General features: G+C 37.2%; 1 pseudogene; it reads right to left on the bottom strand.

The window, feature by feature from the left end:
- Nucleotides 1-19,828: 19,828 nt before the first annotated feature.
- On the bottom strand, nucleotides 19,829-20,293 carry LOC118845355 (annotated as a pseudogene).
- Between the last annotated feature and the right edge of the window lie 273 nt (nucleotides 20,294-20,566).

The raw sequence follows: 20,566 nt of genomic DNA, 5'->3' as shown, positions 1-20,566 counted from the left end.
TCTTGATGAAAAGGCCAGAGCTGACTAGAAAATTTGACTTTCAGATATGACTCAAGAGAAGCATAAAAAGGTAAACAGGAAAGATAAATCCTAAGCAACTTAATAAGGTTAAAGTATTTGCGTTCCTACTTGGGAAGATGATACTTGTGACTCATAAGAATTTTTTTCTTTATTAGGGCAATTGGAAGGTGTAGATATAGATAGAGGGCAGAGGTGTGAGTTGAATATGAGGGGATGATATCTAAAAAATAAAATTAAGGGGTGAGAGAGGAATGTACTGGGAGAAAAGGAAAGTGAGATGTAGAATGGGGTAAATTATCTGAGATAAAAGCTTCAATAAAAAATGTTTTTACAGTGGAGGGGAAGAAAGTGGGAGTGAGGGGGATTGAGTGAACCTTATTCTCATCAAAATTGTCTCAGAAAGGGAATAACACACATACTCAATTGGGTATCAAAATCTATCTTATCCTATTGGAAAGTAGGAGGGAAAGGGGGTAAGAGAAGGGTGGGGGTGAAAGAAGGGAGAACAGACTAGGGGAGGGTATAGTCAGAAGCAAAACACTTTTGAAGAGAGACAAAGTGAAAAGAGAGATAGAATAGAAAAAATGGGGGGACTGGATAGAGGGGAATACAGTTAGCAGTAGTAACTGTGAAAAAAATGATGTAAGTTTCTCTGATAAAGGTCTCATTCCTCAAAAATGTAGAGAACTGAGTCAGATAAATATATAAAAGAGCCATTCCCCACTTGATAAATGATCAACACATATAAACAGTTTTTAGATGAAGATATCAGAGCTATCTAAAGCCATCTGACAAAATGCTGCCAATCACTTTTGATTTTTAGAAATGGAAATTAAAACAATTCTGAGGTACTGCCTCATACCTATTAGATTGGCTAATAGGACAGAAAAAGAAAATGACCAAAGTTGGAGTTGACGTGGGAAAAATGAGACATTAATGAACTGCTGGGAGAGTTGTGAATTCATTCAACCATTCTGTGGAGCAATCTGGAACTATGCCTGAAGGGCTATAAAAATTTACCCTTTGACCTAGCAATATCACTAATTAAGTCTGTATTCCAAAAGAAAGGGAAAAAAGAACAAAAAAATGAACTATATGTACAAAAATATTTATAGCAGATCTTTTCTGGTGCAAAGAATTTCAAATTAAGGGATGTCCATCAATTGTGAAATGGCTGAACAAATTAGGCTACGTGATTGTGATGGAATACTATTGTGATATAAGAAATGATGAGCGGGGGGAGGCAGAGCCAAGATGGCAGCTGGAAAGCAGGGACTAGCATGACCTCCCCACCAAGTACCTCCAAAAACCTACAAAAAATGGCTCTGAACCAATTCTAGAACTGCAGAACCCACAAAATAGCTGAGGGAGGCAGGGCTCCAGCCCAGGACAGCCTGGATGGTTGCTGGGTGAGGTCTTTTGCACATGGAGCTGGGAGCAGAGCAGAGTGGAGCAGAGCCCAGCATGGGCCGCATGGACCAAACAGACCAGGAGCTGGGCAGAGCATGTCCTAGCACCCTGAATCAGTGAGCTGTGGCAGTTGGCAGACTTCTCAACCCACAAACACCAAAGACAACAGAGAAGGTTATTGGGAAAAGTTGCAGGGGACAGAGTGAAAGAAGGAGTACGTGTTACGGCCACTGCCCCGGGGCAGTGGAGGTGGGGCAGCTACAGAACTGCAGCTGCAGTTGCTTCCAGCCCCAGGCCCACCTGGTGGGAGGAATTAAGTGGTGGATCAGAGCAGGAATAAAGAGCCTGCTGAAGATCTATGTCCAGTCCGGGTTGGAGGTTCTTGGGGAAGGAGGAGTGCTGGTGTGGAAGAGCTGGTGCATACCCCTAAGCTTGGAACACAGTACTCTTTACTCTACCAGCAGTCATACCCCACTGAAAAACTCAAGGGTCAAGTAAGTTAACTGGGAACATGGCCAGGCAGCAAAAATGCACCCAGATTCAGTCTCAGACTTTGGAAGCTTTCTTTGGTGACAAAGAAGACGAAAACATACAGCCAGAAGAAGTCAACAAAGTCAAAGAGCCTACAACAAAAGCCTCCAAGAAAAACATGAACTGGTCTTAGGCCATGGAAGAGCTCAAAAAGGAATTGGAAAAGCAAGTTAGAGAAGTAGAGGAAAAATTGGGAAGAGAAATGAGAAGGATGTGAGAAAACCATGAAAAACAAGTCAATGACTTGCTAAAGGAGACCCCCCAAAATACTGAAAAATATACTGAAGAAAAGAACACCTTAAAAAATAGACTAACTCAAATGGCAAAATAGCTCCAAAAAGCCAATGAGGATAAGAATGCCTTGAAAGGCAGAATTACGCAAATGGAAAAGGTGATCCAAAAGACCACTGAAGAAAATACTACCTTAAAAATTAGATTGGAGCAAGTGGAAGCTAGTGACTTGATGAGAAATCAAGATATTATAAAACAGAACCAAAGGAATGAAAAAATTGAAGACAATGTGAAATATCTCCTTGGAAAAACCATTAACCTGGAAAATAGATCCAGGAGAGATAATTTAAAAATTATTGGACTACCTGAAAGCCATGATAAAAAAAAGAGCCTAGATATCATCTTTCAAGGAATTATCAAGGAGAAATGCCCTGATATTCTAGAGGCAGAGGGTAAAATAGAAATTGAAAGAATCCATCGATCACCTCCTCAAATAGATCCCCAAAAGAAATCTCCTAGGAATATTGGCACCAAATTCCAGAGTTCCCAGATCAAAATACTGCAAGCAGTCAGAAAGAAACAATTTGAGTATTGTGGAAACACAATCAGAATAACCTGAGATCTAGCAGCTTCTACATTAAGAGATCGAAGGGCTTGGAATATGATATTCCGGAGGTCAATGGAGCAGGAATTAAAACCAAGAATAACCTACCCAGCAAAACTGAGTATGATGCTCCAAGGCAAAATACGGATTTTCAATAAAATAGAGGACTTTCAAGCTTTCTCAGTGAAAAGACCAGAGCTGAATTGAAAATTTGACTTTCAAACACAAGAATCAAGAGAAGCATGAAAAGGTAATCAAGAAATGGAAATTGCAAGGGACTTACTAAAGTTGAACTGTTTTGTTTACATTCCTACATGGAAAGATGATGAGTATGATTCATGAGACCTCAGTATTAGGGTAGCTGAAGGGAATATGCACACACACACACACACACACACACACACACACACATATATATACATATATATATATGTGTGTATGTGTTTATGTATATATATATATATGTATATATATATATATGTATATGTGAGTGTGTATGTATGTATATATGTATAGGTATTTACATATATATATATATATATATATATAGAGAGAGAGAGAGAGAGAGAGAGAGAGAGAGAGTGGGCACAGGGTGAGTTGAAGATGAAGGGAAGATATCTAAAAAATAAAATCAAATTAAGGAATGAGAGAGGAATATATTGAGAGAGGGAGGTAGGAAGAGACAGAATGGGGTAAATTATCTTGCATAAAAGTGGCAAGAAAAAGCAGTTCTGTAGGAAGAGAAGAGAAGGCAGGTGAGGGGGAATGAGTGAATCTTGCTCTCATCAGATTTCACCTGAGGAGGGAATACCATACATACTCAATTGGGTATCTTTTCCCACCGGAAAGAAGGAGGAAGAAGATAAAAAAAAGGGGGGAATGATAGAAGGGAGGGCAGATGGGGGTGGAGGTAATCAAAAACAAACACTTTCAAAAAGGGACAGGGTCAAGGAAAAAAATTCAGTAAAGGGGGATAGGTTAGGAAGGAGCAAAATATAGTTTGTCTTTCACAACATGAGTATTGTGGAAGGGTTATACATAATGATATGCATGTGGCCTATGTTGAATTGCTTGACTTCTTAGGGAGGGAGGGTGGGAAGGGAAGAGCAGAGAGAATTTGGAACTCAAAGTTTTAAAAACAGATGTTCAAAAAAACAAAAAAAAAAGTTTTTGCATGCAACTAGAAAATAAGATACATAGGCAATGGGGTGTAGAAATTTATCTTGCCCTACAAGAAAGGAAGGGAAAAGGAGATGGGAGGGGAGTGGGGTTACAGAAGGGAGAGCTGACTGGGGAAAAGGGCAAGCAGAATATACACCATCTTGGAGTGGGGGGGAGGGTAGAAATGGGGAGAAAATTTGTAATTCAAACTCTTGTGAAAATCAATGCTGAAAAATAAATATATTAAATAAAAAAAAAAAAAAAGAAATCATGAGCGTGACACCCTCAGAAAAACCTGGATTTACATGAGCTGATACAAAGCGAAATGTACTTTTTACCTAGTAACAGAAATATTGTATGATGATCAGCTGTGAATGAATTGCTATTCTCAGCAATACAATGATCCAAGATAGCTCTGAAGGACTTATGGTGAAAAATTCTATGCATCCAGAAAGAACTGATGGTGTCTGAATACAGATTGAAGCATACATATACATACATACATACATATATATATACATACATACATATATATATATATATATATACATACATATATTACTTTATTTTTCTTGAGGATTTCTTTTTTTGTCCATGTTTTCTTTCATAACAGGATTATTATGGAAATGTTTTGCATGACTGCTAGTGTATAACATCTGTCAAATTGCTTGCCTTCTCAATGAGGGGCTGGGGTAGGGTGGGATGGAAAGGCAGGAAGGGAGAGAATTTGGAGCTCAAAGTTTTAAAAAGCAATGTTAAAATGGTTTTTACCATGTACCTGGCTTAAATAAAACATTAAATAAAGTAACAAAAAAAAGTCAGGCTACAAAAAAAGAATTGATTTTCATATGTGCCCTTTTATAAGTATGATATTATGTAACTGTAATTCACCATGTATATGGATCTGATTTACTTGTAATACTTTACTAAATGTGTGTTTTCATTGCTATTATGTGCTATCATACTTAAGCCAGACATAGAGTTAATGTAGAATGTAGTGGATAGATTTCTCAGCACAAGGAAGACATGAGACCTGCCTGTCATTTATGACCCTGGACAAGTAACTTACCCCTCTCTGTGTTCCTGACAGTGTCCCAAGGCTATAAATTATAGAAAATTTTTATTTCTGCTTTGATAGGGGGAGTTCCTAACACCATTGAAATCACAGGTTGAAAACCCACCTCAGAGCCTCTCTCCCTCCCCCAAAAAGATTAATTACATGAAGAGATCTAGCATATATAGTTTCCATTATTGTTATTGAAAAATTACAGCATGGTCTCTTTAGAATATATATTCCTTTCAGGGTGGGTGGGTGGGGGTAATCTGGTTTACAGAAAGTATCATTCTAATTAATTTCTTTAAAATTAATGAATTTTGTATTTTTGGCTAATATAGCTTGATGGAATGAACTTTGGTTAACAATTAAAAAATATTATTTGGGAACAACTGAGGCGTGTGGATTTTTTTTCCTTTATGAAACTAAAAGTGATACATAATTCTCTCAGCAGCCCATGCATTTCCAATGGAAGAAGCTGGGGAGGAGAAGGAGGCCTTATCCTTGACTGATAGATGCCCCATAATGAAAGCAGATATAACAAAGAAAGGAGTTCATCCTCTAACTTGATTGTGAAAGCTCATGATTTAGTGACTAATACACTGGAGCTTATTGTGCAACTTTATTGTCAAACCTCATGATTTATTATGCAGCACTGAGGAGCTTATTGAGTATCTCTATTGCGGGACTTTGTGATTTACTGAGTAATACAGTGCAGCTTATCACATCCCTTGATGGTAGAATTCTGATTTACTGTGATATTGTTGTCCCAATCTGTTTCTAAAGAGGGAGGAGTTTAGTTAACGTTTCGTAATTATAGACAAGCCTCATCAGACACACCATTTTCAAAGCAGGTAATATCACCAAAGATGACAACAGTCTGTCTTTTTTGAGAAGGGAAATACTTTGTTTTGCAAGGTGTAATTTGTTTTAATTTCAAGAAAACAAATATGATTTTTAAGCTGACCCCAAGCAAGTGAAGAGACATCTCTACTTCATTAAATGATAGACACCAATGGCACATCACTTGATGACACAGCTATTTTTCAGAAGTCTGATGCTCGAAATGTCCTAAAAAAAATAAGATTTGCAATTCTTGTATTTTTTATTCTAATTATTTTATAGCCTCAGACTTATCTGTTTCTTTCTCTGGCCCTTACCATTAATCATAGCCTTGAGGGACTGAGTTAAGAATCCTACTGTAAGCTGAATAGCAAATAAACAAGTAGCCAGATAAGCTTTGCATTAATTAGGTTGTTTTTTTTTTTCCCCTGTGCATCAGATACAGGGTGAATTGCTGTTATAGTGAAAAAACCTAATTCTTATCTGTAACTATTGTATGTAATTCTCTTTTGAGGAAAGACTTTAAAATTTGCTTAACTTCATATAACATCTCATTATTGCAAAGACTGCTAGTGGGTAGACAATGATGTCCCTTGAAACTGATAATTTGGTAGTTCTGTGATCTCATCAAGGTGGGTTTTCACTCCAGTGGTATAGATCACAAATTATTCCTCTCATCTCATTCTGTTAGTTTCTTTTCCACTTCTTCAAATAACTCATTCACAGTGTGATCTTTTAGCTCTATACTCTAGATCTCTTAATATCATACAAATGTTATGAACTAATATGTAGTGAGTAGAACAAGGAGAAAATTTTTTAGTAAAATAAAAATTTGGGAAGTCAACATCTTTGAAAGATTTAAGAATTCTAATCAACCCAACAATGTACCATGATTCCAAAGGACTTATTATGAAGAATTCTCCTTTTGAATTAATAGAGATAAAGGATGCAATATTCACAATAAGTCAGATTTTTGGACATTGCCAATTTGTATTGCTTTCTTCTGCATATTTTTACAACTTTTTGGTTTTGTTTCTCTTTGAGAGGATATAGGAAGGAAAGAAAATGAAGACATTTTTCAAAGAAAAATATTATGCCGGTTAATTAATGAAGTACATAAAAGATAAAGGATATCTGGAAGTGGTCTACACACCTGTATTATCTGCACTAGAAAGGTTAAGAATGGTGGATTGATTGAATTCAGGAGGTCTGAGCTTCTATAGGGCTAAAGTTAACTGGGTGTCTCTACTAAGTCTGGAACAAATATGGTGATCTCTTAATAAGGCAAGATTGCTGGATTGTTTAAAAAGAGAGGAACTGGCCAAAGTTAGAAAAATAGGATGGTAGAATAAAGTGTACACACAGATCAACACTGAGATCAGAAATGTGCCTAGCTGCTTTACTTCTACCTGGGCAAGATAAAAAGAACAAAAATTTTCAAAAAGAAAGAAAGAAAGAAAGAAAGAAAGAAAGAAAGAAAGAAAGAAAGAAAGAAAGGACATGAAAGAAAGGACACGAAAGAAAGAAAGGACACGAAAGAAAGAAAGGACACGAAAGAAAAAGAGAAAAGAATGAAAAGAAAAAAAAAAGGAGTTCAAGTACAGTAGACCAGACCCAGTATTCATCTATTATTCCTTGTTCATGCATATTCTATTGACATCATGTAGGTGATTTTGAGTAGTCAATTAGGCTGCCATTTTGCCTAATCATGACTGCTATGTTTTTTTTTTTTTCCTTTTGCCCCTTATATGATATACATCTTTGATTCTTTAAGACTGCAGTTTTTAAAATAATTCATAGCCACTACATAAAATAATAACAAAATTCATCTGGAAAAAGCAAAATTCCAAAATATCAAGGGAATTAATGAAAAGAAATGCTAGGAAAGGTGGTCTAGCCATACCAAATCTTAAACTGTATTATAAAGCAGCAGTTATCAAAACTACTTGGTACTGGCTAAGAAACCAGTGGTGGATCAGTGGAATAGGTTAGGTACACAAGACACAGTAGTCAATGACTATAGTAATCTACTCTTTGATAAACCCAAAGAATCCAGCTTCTGGGATAAGAATTTACTATTTCACAAAAACTGCTGAGAAAACTGGAAAAGAGTACAGCAGAAACTGGTCAAAATTGGTTCATGATTTAGATATAAATGATGATACTATAAGCAACTTGGGAGAGCAAGGAATAGTTTACCTGTCAGATTTATGGAGAAGGGAAGAATTTATGACCAAACAAGAGACAGAGAGTATTACAAAATGCAAAATGGATAATTTTGATTACATTCAGTTGAAAAGGTTTTTGTAAAAACAAAGCCAATACAACCAACATTAGGAAGAAAGCAGAAAATTGGGAAAAAATTTTTACAACCAGTGTCTCTGATAAAGGCCTCATCTCTAAAATATACAGGGGACTGAGTCAAATTTATCAGAGTACAAGTCATTCCCCAATGGATAAATGGTGAAAGGATTATGTACAGGCAGATTTCAGAGGAAGAAATTAAAGATAGCTATAGCCATATGGAAAAATGCTCTAAATCACTGTTGATTAGAGAAATGCAAATCGAAACAACTCTTAGGTATCACATTTCTCCTGTCAGATTGGCCAACATGACAAAACAAGAAAATGATAAATGCAGTAGAAGATGTGGGAAAATAGGAACACTGTTACATTGTTGATGGAATTGTGAACTGATGCAGCCATGCTAGAGAGCAATTGATGAAAGGAGTTAAGTCTATCGAAGTTAGTCACCATAAAAAAAAAAAGAACTGCTATAAACTTTTTTTTTTACACACTGGCTCCTTTCCCACTTGTATGATCCCTTTGGGATATAGCCCTAGAAGTGGTATTGCTGGGCAAAGGACATTTTTATAGTCCGTTGGTCATAGTTCCAAATTGCTCTCTAGCTACTTTTGTAGCAACAATTCGGTTTAGCAGCTACTGTAGACCCACCAACAACCAGCACACAGAAACACACAGGTTCTTTGATCTGCTTTTCTAAGGAAAGGAACTCCAAGGAGTTAACAATATCACTTTAATAAAACATACATATATCATTCACTTAGTTCAGGGGGAAAAGATCAGCCCTCTGAACTTCAAGGCAAATAGAAACAGAAATTACAAACATCAACAGACAGACTTTGATCAAATCACAATACCTAGTTACCAGAGAAGAACCAATGGGGCTGGGTTAGCAAAGCTGAGGGGCATTTTCGGCTTGCCCAGAGTCTCAATCCTCCTTCTATGAGTGTGCCCCCAAAAGTCAGATACCAACCTTGGATCTTATGTACCTGTTTTAGGGCCCTGCAGCACTTGACTGCTGAAAAGCACTCAAACAAAGAACAGTGAAAAATCCCATTGAGGATACGTGAGAGTTAATCCCCAGTACCACCCTGTACTCCTGATTGTCTTTGTGCTGAGAAACATTCCAAGACAAGATCCCACTTTATCTGCCCCTTTCAAACAAAGGCCTGAATCACTAAAGGCACTTAAGAGAAGAACAGCAAGAAGTCCCACCTTAATTATTGATACAGATGACTACCTTTGATAGACTTGGCTCTTCTCAGCAATTCAAGGTTCTAAGATAGCTCTGAAAGACTCAAGATGGAAAAAAGCTATGCACATGCAGAGAAGGAATTGTGGAATCTGAATGCAGATTGAAGCAAACTATTTGCTCTCTCTGTTTTTCCTTTTTTTTTTTTCTTTTTTGGTTTTCTTTCTTCTTTTATTTTGTTTCTTTTGTTCATTCCATTAGTTATAATTCTTCTTTACAACTTGACTATTGTGAAAATAAGCTTAATGTGAAGGTATAAGTAGAACCTATATTGTATTACATGCTGTCTTGGGGGGTGGAGAGGAGAAGGAGGGGGTGGAAATTTGGAGCTCAAAAACTTGTGGAACGCAGTGTTGTATACTAAAAATAAAAATGAAAAAAAAATTCATAGCCACATAGAATCACTGAAAGACTTCTGCATTATTACTTTTTTGGGTGGCCTTGATTCAGAGAAAAAATTGGGGTCCTTAATCAGCCAATTAATAAGTATTTATTAACTGCCTACCATGTTCCAAAAACTGAGCTATATAGTAGGATACACACAAAGATGGAAAATATGCTGACTAATAAGAATTTATATTCCAAGGGGGAAGCCATGAAGCAATAAATCATGTTCTTTTTTTTTTTTTACATTTGAATGCACAATAAAGATAACTCATTCATTTGCCTCTTTAACATGAGCCATCTTTCAATTTCAGTTAAGCTATTTAAAATCCTAAAAGATGATGCTAGATGATGCTTTAAAAGTACTGCACTTGATATGCCAGCAAATTTGGAAAACACAACAGTGCCCACTGGATTGGAAAATATCAGTCGATGTCCCAATCCTAAAAAAGGGCAATGAAAAGGAATATTCAAATGGCTGAAAAATTGTATTTATTTCATATACTAGCAAGGTTATTGTTAAGATTCCTCAACATCATGTGAACTGAGAATTACCAGAAGAGTAGGCTAGTTTTTGAAGAGGCAGAGGAGCTAGAGACCAAATAAGTAACATTCTCTGGATTATGGACAAATCAAAGGAGTTCCAGAAACAAACAAATAAACAAAACCATCTATCTCTGCTTCATTGACTACCTGAAGGCTTAACCACGTGGATCACAACAAAATGTGGCAAGTTTTCAAAGATATGGGAGTACCAAATCATCTTACTTGTTTCCTGAGAAACTTGTGTGTGGTCCAAGAAGTAACAGTTAGCTACCAAACGTGGAACAACTGATTGGTTTAAGATTGAAAAAGGAGTATGATAAGGGCATATGTTGTTACCTTTTTATTTAATTTCTATGCTGAGTACATCATGTGAAATGCCAGGGTGGATGAATCAAAAGCCAGAATTAAGGTTTCTGGGAGAAATATCAACTGTCTCAGATATGCAGATAACACCACTGTGATGGCAGAAAGTGAAGAATCAAGAAGCCTTTTCATGAGAGTCAAAGAGGAGAGTGTAAAACCTGGCTTTAAGCTTAGTACAAAAGCAAGCAAACAAACAAAAAACCCCAAGATCTTGGCAATCCATTAATTTCTGGCAAATACAGGGAGAAGAAATTGAAATATTGTCAGATTTTATATTTTTGGACTCAAAGATCAGTGCAGATGGTGACTGCAACCATGAAATTAAAAGATGCTTGCTCTTGGAAGGAATGCTATGGTAAATCTGGACCACATACTGAAAAGCAGAGATATCACACTGATGACAAAAGTCTGTATAGTCAAATGTATAGGTATATTTTTTTTTCCTAATAGGAGAGTATGGCTATGAGAGTTGTATTATAAGGAAACCTGAGTGCCACAGAATTGAGGGGTTTATTAAACTGTGATACTAAAAATGACTTTTGAGGGTACCTTGGACAGTAAGGAGACAAATTAGGTCAATACTTGTAAAGAAATTAATTCAGGATATTCACTGAAAGGTTAAATACTAAATTTGAAGCTTAAATACTTTGGCCACATAAAGAGAATAAGGGATTGATTGGAAAAGTCCCTGATGTTGGGAAAGATTGAAGGAAAAGGAAAAGGGAATAGCAGAGGTTAAGATGGTTAGATAGTGTTATCAAAACAATGAACATGAACTTAAACAGACTTCAAGAGACAGTGGAGGATAGCCCGGAATGCTACGGTATGTGTGGTCCACAAGGAGTCAGACATGATTGAACAACTAAACAAATCCTTCCATTTAGTTTCAAATTCCTTTTGTTTTCTGGTTTCATTTATAGGAAGAATGTCAAAAATTGGTATCATATAGTTCCTTTAGAATTTTTTACTTTCTAGTCATTGGAAAAATATTTCATTTGTGTTCTCACAGTTCATTTAATATTTATGGATGATATGTATATACATATATATATATATATATGTGTGTCACATTTATATATAATATATATATGTATATATATATATATATATGTATATAGATATAGATATATAGATATAGATATAGATATATACACACACACATATATACATATATATACACACACACATATATACTATATATACACACATACATATATACATATACATATATACATACATACTATATATATACATATATATATATATATATATATATATATATATATATATATATATATATATATATATATATATATATATATATATATATATATATATATCGCCTATTTTGTGTAACTATTATGTTCCATAGGTTGCTATGGCCAAAGCACATTTCAAATTGTTAATCTACAGGAGATGAGCCCTTACTATGATGCTTGTGTTATTACCTAGTGATGTGATACCTATCATCCGGTTATCAAGTGGTTGATCAGAGCAGGAGTACAGGGATCTTTTTGCTGGTGCTGAGCCAGGATTCCTTTGCTTTGCCCTACTTGTATATGGGTCACAGGCCTGGTTGGCAGTCCTGGGGTGAGGGGGAGTACTGGTGTGGCAGAGCTTGTGGTGGCTATAGAGAAGGTTTCTTAGTAGCAGTTCCAAGGCAGAAAAGAGTGTTTGAGGTCACTCACAGACCAGAGCACAGACAAGGAGAGGAGTAAAATCTCTCCTTGGATCATACCGCCTCAGAAGAACTGAAAATTTTCAGGTGCCTACAAGTAGCTCTGAAAACAGCAGCTTAAAACCCTTGAAACTTGGGAGAGACAACTGTCCACTCTGGAAGCAGAGTTATACCTTCACAAATAGCTCAAAGGTAAAGTAATTTGCTGGGAAAATGAGGAGATAGCTTAAAAAAAACTATACAGTCTTACTTTGGTGAGAAACTATAGAATTTTACTTTTGTGACAAAGAAAATCAAAACATACAGCCAGAAGAAGACAACACAGTTAAAGATCCCACATCAAAAGCCTCCAACAAACTATGAATTGTTCATTGGCCATAGAAGAGCTGAAAAAGGATTTTAAAAATCAAGTAAAAGAATTAAAGGAAAGTTGGGAAAATAAATGAGAGGAACACAAGGAAATTTTGAAAAATGAGTCAACAGCTTGCTAAAGGATAACCCCCCCACCCCCCCACCAAGATACAGAAGAAAATAACACCTTAAAAAATAGACTAACCCAAATGGCAAAAGAGCTCCAAAAAACCAATGAGGAGAAGAATGCCTTGAAAAACAGAATTGGCCAAATGGGAAAGTAGGTCCAAAAGCTCACTGAAGAAAATAATGTCTTAAAAATTAGAATGGAGTAAATGGAACCTAATGACATTATGAGAAATCAAGAAATTATACAACAGAACCAAAAGAATGAAAAAAAAAGAAAACTGTGAAATATCTCATTGGAAAAACCACTGACTTGGAAAATGGACCCAGGAAATATAATTTTAAAATTATTGTACTACCTGAAAGCCATGATAAAAAAAAGAGCCTAGACATCATGTTTCAAGAAATTATCAAGGAAAACTTCCCTGATATTCTAGAACAAGAGGGTAAAATAGAAACTGAAAGAATACACCAATCACCTCTTGAAAAAGATACCAAAAGCAAAACTCCTAGGAATCTTATAGCCAAATTCTAGATTTCCCAGTTCTGGGAGAAAACATGGCAAATAGCTAGAAAGAAACAATTCAAGTATTGTGGAGACACAATCTCAATAACACAAGATCTAGGAGCATTTACATAAAAGGACTGAAGAGTTTGGAATATAATATACCAGAGGTCAAAGGAGCTAAGACTAAAACCAAGAATCACCTACCCAGCAAAACTGAGTATAATACTTCAGGGGGGAAATGGATATTCAATGAAATAGAGGACTTTCAGGAATTCTTGATGAAAAGACAAGAGCTGAATAGAAAATTTGACTTTCAAATACAAGAATCAAGAGAAGAATGCAAAAGTCAACAGGAAAGAGAAATCATAAAGGACTTACTAAAGTTGAACCATTTTGTTTGCATTCCTACATGGAAAGATGATATTTGTACATAATGAGACCTTTCTCAGACTTAGGGTAGTTGAAGGGAATATAGACAGAAGGCACAGGGTGAGTTGAATATGAAGGGATGCTATCTTAAAAAAAAATTAAGGGATGAGAGAGGAATATATTGGGAGAAGGAGAAAGGGAGAGATAGAATGGGATAAATTATCACACATAAAAGAGGCAAGAAAAAGCTGTTATCCTGGAAGAGAAGGTGGGGAGGTGAAAGGGAAGGAGTGAACCTTACTCTCATTGGATTTGGCTTAAGGAGGGAATAACATACACACTCCACTGGGTATCTTACCCTACAGGAAAGTAGGGAGGAAGGGGATAAGGGGAGGGGATGATAGAATGGAGGACAGATTGGGAGAGAAGGTCATCAGAAGCAAACACTTTTGAAAAGGGACAGGATCAAAGGAGAAATTTGAATAAATGGGGGACAAGATGGTGTGGAGGCAAATAGAGTTAGTATTTCACAACATGGAAGTTGTTTTGCATAATGATAGATGTATAAGCTATATTGAATTGCTTGCCTTCTCAAGGATGGTCGGTGGGGAGGGAAGAAGGGAGAGAATTTGGAACTCAAAGATCTGATAACAAATGTTAAACATTTTTTACATGCAACTGGGGAATAAGATATACTGGCAATGTGGTATAGAAATTTATCTTGTCCTACAAGAAAGTAAGGGGGAAGGAGATAAGTGGGGATATAGGGTGATATAGAAGGGAGGGCAGACTGGGGAAAGGGACAATCAGAATACATGCAATCTTTGGGTGGGGGGAGGGGTAAATGATAAATCATTACAGAAGATCTTCCATACTATAGTGTAAACCAGGTTTTCTTCCTTCCCTCCACCCCCCCCCCCCCACAAGACTCTCTGGTTTGGAATGTCGGACATTCCTTTCCCCCTTTCTTCTTGCAATGACCTTTTAGACATTCTGGCTTGGAATAAAGAATCAGTCATTCCTCTCCAACTGATAAACCTTCAGTCAGAATGTACCTCTCAGACATTCCTCTCTGGCTGATGGGCCCAAACAAAGAGTGGAATACACTACCACTAGGAGACAGATAGGTCTTGAACAAAGGACAGGAAATTCTGAAAGTGCTTCTTGAGGACCTAGCCAGTTCTCAAAAACAAAATGATTGACAAAATCTTCCCCTCCCAAGGGAAGTGGCTACCCTCTCTGGGGGAGAACATCCAGGACAGTTAGCAGTGAGTCTCCCCTCTCTGGTGGGAAAAGCTTTCTTTGTTCAGCTCCTTATAAAAGTCTCCACATGGAACAAGCACATGAGATCTCACCCATGGGGAGGACACTTTGCCTGGGACCACTTTCCTTTCTGGGGTCCTTGATCAAGCTGATCTGTGTAGCTGGGATCTCCTCAACTTTGAGAGGATCAAGTGCTGGAGTTCCTCTGGGAGGTGATGAATCTATGTTGTTTGTGTCTTTGTCTTTGTTGTGTTAACTGTGTTTCTTATTTCCTGTCTTTTGATAAAACTATGTTTGGTCGGGAATGTGCTTTATTGCCAGCTTGAATCCGAACCTAACTTAGCTTAACCAAACAAGGGGAGAGATGGGGTGGTGGGGGGTAGTGGGGATTTGTAACTCTAAATCTTGTGGAAATGAATGTTGAAGACTAAAAATAAATATTCTTTAAAAAAATAAATATCATATGCCCTTTAAAAAAACCCAACATTATTCTGAGGAATCCATAGGCTTCAGCAGACTGCCAAAAGCATACCTTGGAATCCCTGGGAATTCCTGGGAATAGCTCAAAAGAGAAGGCATATCTGGTTATTGACATGGGAGTCACTTCAGAATAAGCTATCTTTATAGGTAGTTCCTTGATAAGAGCAAAAGTAAATTCAGTGCCATATTTTAGGGAGGATACTGAGAATATAGATATTATGCAGGGGAGTATAATGGAATTTTGGGGAATGTCTAGCCACTTAAAGACTGGTCAAAGGAACATGACAGACCTCAACCCTATTGAAGAATTAGGGGGATGTCTACCCAAGCATATGAAGACTTCCCCTATTGGAATGGACTGATGAGAACAATTGTTTTTCCCCCAATGGCCATGATGATGGTTGAAGCAAGAATTTTGAAGAGCTTAGCTCTTTGTCAGATATCAAAGAGGCAAATGTCATCCACTGAATCCAGGGCATCACCTGTCATCTAGCCTTTTGTCTAGCCACTGGATTTCAATGACTGGAAAAGAAAGTAAGGCTGACAACTTTGTATGACTTTGCCTCACTTAACTCCATTTCACTTGTGAGTCAAGACCACCCCATGCTGTTATTGGTCCTCTTCAAAAATAAAGGATAAATGAGAATAGAACTTAATGTTTAGCCTGAAATAGACTTCAAATATCCATCAACTGGAAGAGAGATTAGACTAATTTCTCATGTCTCCAGAGAGCAGAAGTAGGGAAACTGCAGATATAGATTTTGAATTGATATAAAGAAACCAATACATTTTATAACAATCAGAGTTGTCCAAAAGTAGAAAGCCTCTGGAGGTAATGTATATTGTGGGAAAAAAAATTATCTGTAAGGCATTGGTTGGCTAGATGATCCCTGATCTCCTTTATAACCCTGAGATTCTATGATGCTATAATTCTGAGAGCTTGCCCTGAGACTGAAATAATCCATATCATCTTGATCTTAAATGGAATATCTGAATGATCCACTGTCATTTCACTGATAAGCTATTCTTGTCATTGACAACAGCAGAACCATCAATTTAAACTTCATTAATTTTGAATCTAATGTAATGAAAAATACAATATTGAAAATATTGTACTTCTCTCATTGAGGCTAAAAGCATGCAGGATTTGAGGACAGTTTTGACCAGCAAAGAATTTTATTCCATTAACTATTGATGTTGTCTATCAAGGTGGAATAAAAAAAAAAGGGACATGATCACCAAAGTTGGAGTACTGTATTATATCTCTATCTATCCACATATAGATAGAAATAGTTCTACATATCTATCTCTGTCTCTATCTCTATCTCAATCTATCTATGGAATGGTAATCAGGGTAGGATTTTTGTTGTCCTTCTCTTAAGTGCCTTTGATGAGTCTGGCCTTTGTTTGAATGGGGCAGGTAAAGTGGGATCTTTTGCCTTGGAGTGCTTCTCAGCACTGGGGCAATCAGGAGTTATTGATTTGTATATAATGTGGTGCTTTCCCACAGCCTGGTATTAGTGATTTCTCACCCTAAATGGTGAGCCTGGAGCCCTCAGGGTACTGAACTGGGTACATATACTGGAAGTTTAGTGCTTGACTTTTGGGGGTACACTCGTTGAAAGAATGATGAAACTGGGCAAGCCATTGAAAAAGCTCCCACCTCCAGGTTTGATAGATAACTCAGATGTTGGTGCTTCTCTGGTAACTATGCATTGCTATGGATAGGCTGGCTTGTGTTATTTGCTCTGTTCATAATACATGTGATTTGTAATTTCTGTTTGTGTTTGCCCTGAAGTTCAGGGGGCTGATCTTTTCCCTCTGAACTGAGCGAATGATATATGTATGTTTAATTAAACTGAGATTGTTAATCCCTCAAAGTTGCTTTCCTCAGAAAAGCAGATCAAAGAACCTGTGTTATCAGCTTTTCTGTGTGCTCTTGTTGTTGGTCTTACACGGCCATTGTAGCTGCAAGCAACATTGTTGTTACAATCTATCTGTCTGTCTGTCTATCTATCTTTCTATCTATCCACATACACAAAATGGTTCTGTTTTCAAATGACAATATGCTGATTGTATCAGGCCCTAGAACATTATAGGTTCTCCTCAATGGCATGGTCACTCAACCATGTTCATACCAGATTCATAACCTTGGCCTTTTCCTCAATTCCTCACTTGCTCTCACTCCACATAACCAATCAATTGCTAACTCATGCTGTTTCTACAGTCACACTATTTCTCACCTCTAACTTCTTCCATCTACTCTTCAACTATCACTTTACCCCAGGCTCTCATCACCTCTCAATTGGATTATTGAACCAGCTTCCTAATTGGTCTCCCTACCTTGTCTTCCTTGTCTAGTTTATCTCTGCTTCTGCCAACGTGATCTCCCTTAAACACAAAACTTATCATGTCATTCCTGTCGTCAATCAACTCCAGTGACACTCTATTGTCTCTAGAATCAATATATACTCCTCTCTTTCACAGACCTTTAGAACCTTACTCCTCCCTATCTTATTAGGTTCATTATCCATAAACTGTAATCATAAACTACAATCTAGCCAAATTTCCCTTGCCTCTGTTCTTAACATTCTACATTCCATCTCCCATCCATCACTTTTTGTAAGTCACCCCCATGTGCCATATTGAATATGATTCTTCCTTACCCAAACTTTAGAGAATCCCTTTATTTCTTAAAGATGAAGGTCAACCATCACAACAACTGCTAGTGCCTTCTTACCACACTATTTTATATTTAAATACTTTTTATTTGTTCTCTTTTATTTATTCTGAACATACTTTTATCTGTAGTTGTTGTCTGCACCATGAGTGTGTGTGCTCCTTCAGAGCAAATTGTTAACTTTTTGCTTCTTAAATTTTCTGTATTTCTATCCCTAGTACCTAGCACAGTGTTTAGAACAGAGTAGGTGCTTAATTAGTACTCATTGATTGTTTGGTATCTTTCAGGTGAAGCCAGGGACCCTGAGGAAAAGACAGAAATTACTATGTGCCAGGTGGGTGAAACCACTGTCTCCCCACCTTGAACCTCACCTCCCTTAAGACTTTTTCAGAGACAGCTCAGGACCCTGTGCCCAAGAGTTCTGGGAATAAAAGCAATCTTGCAGATTCTTGACCCTTCTTCTGGGACAGAACCCACTCCATTCAAAGGAGAAATACTTCTGTATAGTGGACCCATCATCCCTAACACCACCAATCTTTGAAGAACTCGTACCAAAAGGCATGTGAGACTAAGAGTCCAAGGAAGATCAAGAATTTCCCCACTATCAACCCTGTTTGGACCTCACCCTCAAAGTTGTGGCTGGTAGAGCAAAGCCTTATGTCATCTCCAAAAGGAGATGTGTTTAACAAAGGTTTCTTCATATGATAAAAGCACCCATCCTCTCAGCAGCCAGAGCTACTAAAAAATAGGAAAAGAAATTCTCATGGCCAAAGACCTTGATACTGTCAAATTGTTCAACATGAGAAACTAAGTAGAAATGACATTAAAGAAGATGCATTACCATCTACTTTATGGTTATACCTAATGTACTGCACAAGGCTAGTCCTTTTCGCTTGCACTTAGAACCTCCCATAGGTTTATTTTCTTTATCAGAATATTAGATATGGATGCTCTCTTCCTTTTCGATTTGTATCCCCAGCACATAGCATAATATTTTATGGTAAGTGATATTTTCTTTCATTCATTTCTGATTTTATAGTAGTAAAACAGAATATTATCATCTTACGAGTATAACAAATTCACATCATTTTTCACATAACAATGGAAGAGTGAAGGACAGTGTAAGTAGGCTGCAGAATATTACTGATGATGACTTGCTCATGAAAAAGTGTCATAAAAGATATCAAGGCCACGTCTGATCAGGAAAAAAACGTTGTTGGCATGTCATTTAGCAAGGGTGAGAGGTAATAGATGGATAGTCTGAGTAATGCTTTGTTATACATGAAATATTGAGTGAACCATGGGCAGGTCTCAAGGATACTGATTAAGTCTCTAATAAGGATTTATAGAAAGATGTCAGTGAGAATGACACAAAGTGAAAAGACCTAGGCATACTGTGATTTGACCCAGGTGTGGGAATATCCACATGCGTGAAATCATATCCAATGAAGTACTAATTAAAGAAATTAATCTTACATAAATATAGATTGTTACTAAAAAATAAACACGGTTATATTTTTCTTTTCTTGAATTTTAGTTTTTGATAGAGTTTTATTAATTTAACATAGGTTCATTTGTGTTATGACATTATTAAAACACATTTTATCATTTTTTTTTACTGGCAAACTTTTTATTGTAGGTGGAGTGGGATAGCTGGACACAGTCTGATGATTCCAATTTTGTTGGCAACATCTAAAGCATCGTAGTCTGGAGCAAGTTGGACATAGGCCTTCTTCTCTCCATCAGGCTGGATTAGTGTGTTGACCTTGGCCTCATCAATGTCATACAGCTTCTTTACCACCTGCTTTATCTGATGCTTGTTGGCTTTGACGTCCACAATGAAGACTAGGGTGTTGTTGTCCTCAATCTTCTTCATAGCAGACTCAGTGGTCAAGGGGAACTTAATGATGGCATAGTGATCCAGCTTGTTTCTGCGAGGGGCACTTTTCCGAGGGTATTTGGGCTGCCTTCGAAGTCTTAGTGTCTTGGGTCACCGAAAGGTGAGGGATGTTTGGATCTTCTTCTTTGTGTGGCTGTGGACACCCTTCAACACTGCCTTCTTGGCCTTCAAGGCCTTGGACTTGGCCTCTGTCTTGGGGGGGACAATGGCTTCCTTCTTCGCCTTTGGCGCCATCTTGGGGGAAAGGGTCCCTTTTTCTTTTTTAAACTTTATTTGTTTATTTATTTGGAGGGGGAGGGCATGGCAATTGGGGTTAAGTGACTTGCCCAAGGTCACACAGCTAGTTAAGTGTGTCAAGTGTCTGAGTCCCGATTTGAACTCAGGTCCTCCTGACTCCAGGGCCGGTGCTCTGCTCACTATGCCACCTAGCTGCCCCTGTCTTTTTCTTTTAATAATTTTCACCCAATAAAATCTAGAAACTAAATTCAGAGAGGTGACAACTTAAGA

This window comes from Trichosurus vulpecula, chromosome 4 (genome assembly GCF_011100635.1).
Source record: "Trichosurus vulpecula isolate mTriVul1 chromosome 4, mTriVul1.pri, whole genome shotgun sequence".
Taxonomy (NCBI): domain Eukaryota; kingdom Metazoa; phylum Chordata; class Mammalia; order Diprotodontia; family Phalangeridae; genus Trichosurus; species Trichosurus vulpecula.
The sequence above is the reverse complement of the archived record's forward strand: the minus strand, read 5'-3'. Positions and strand labels throughout refer to the sequence as shown.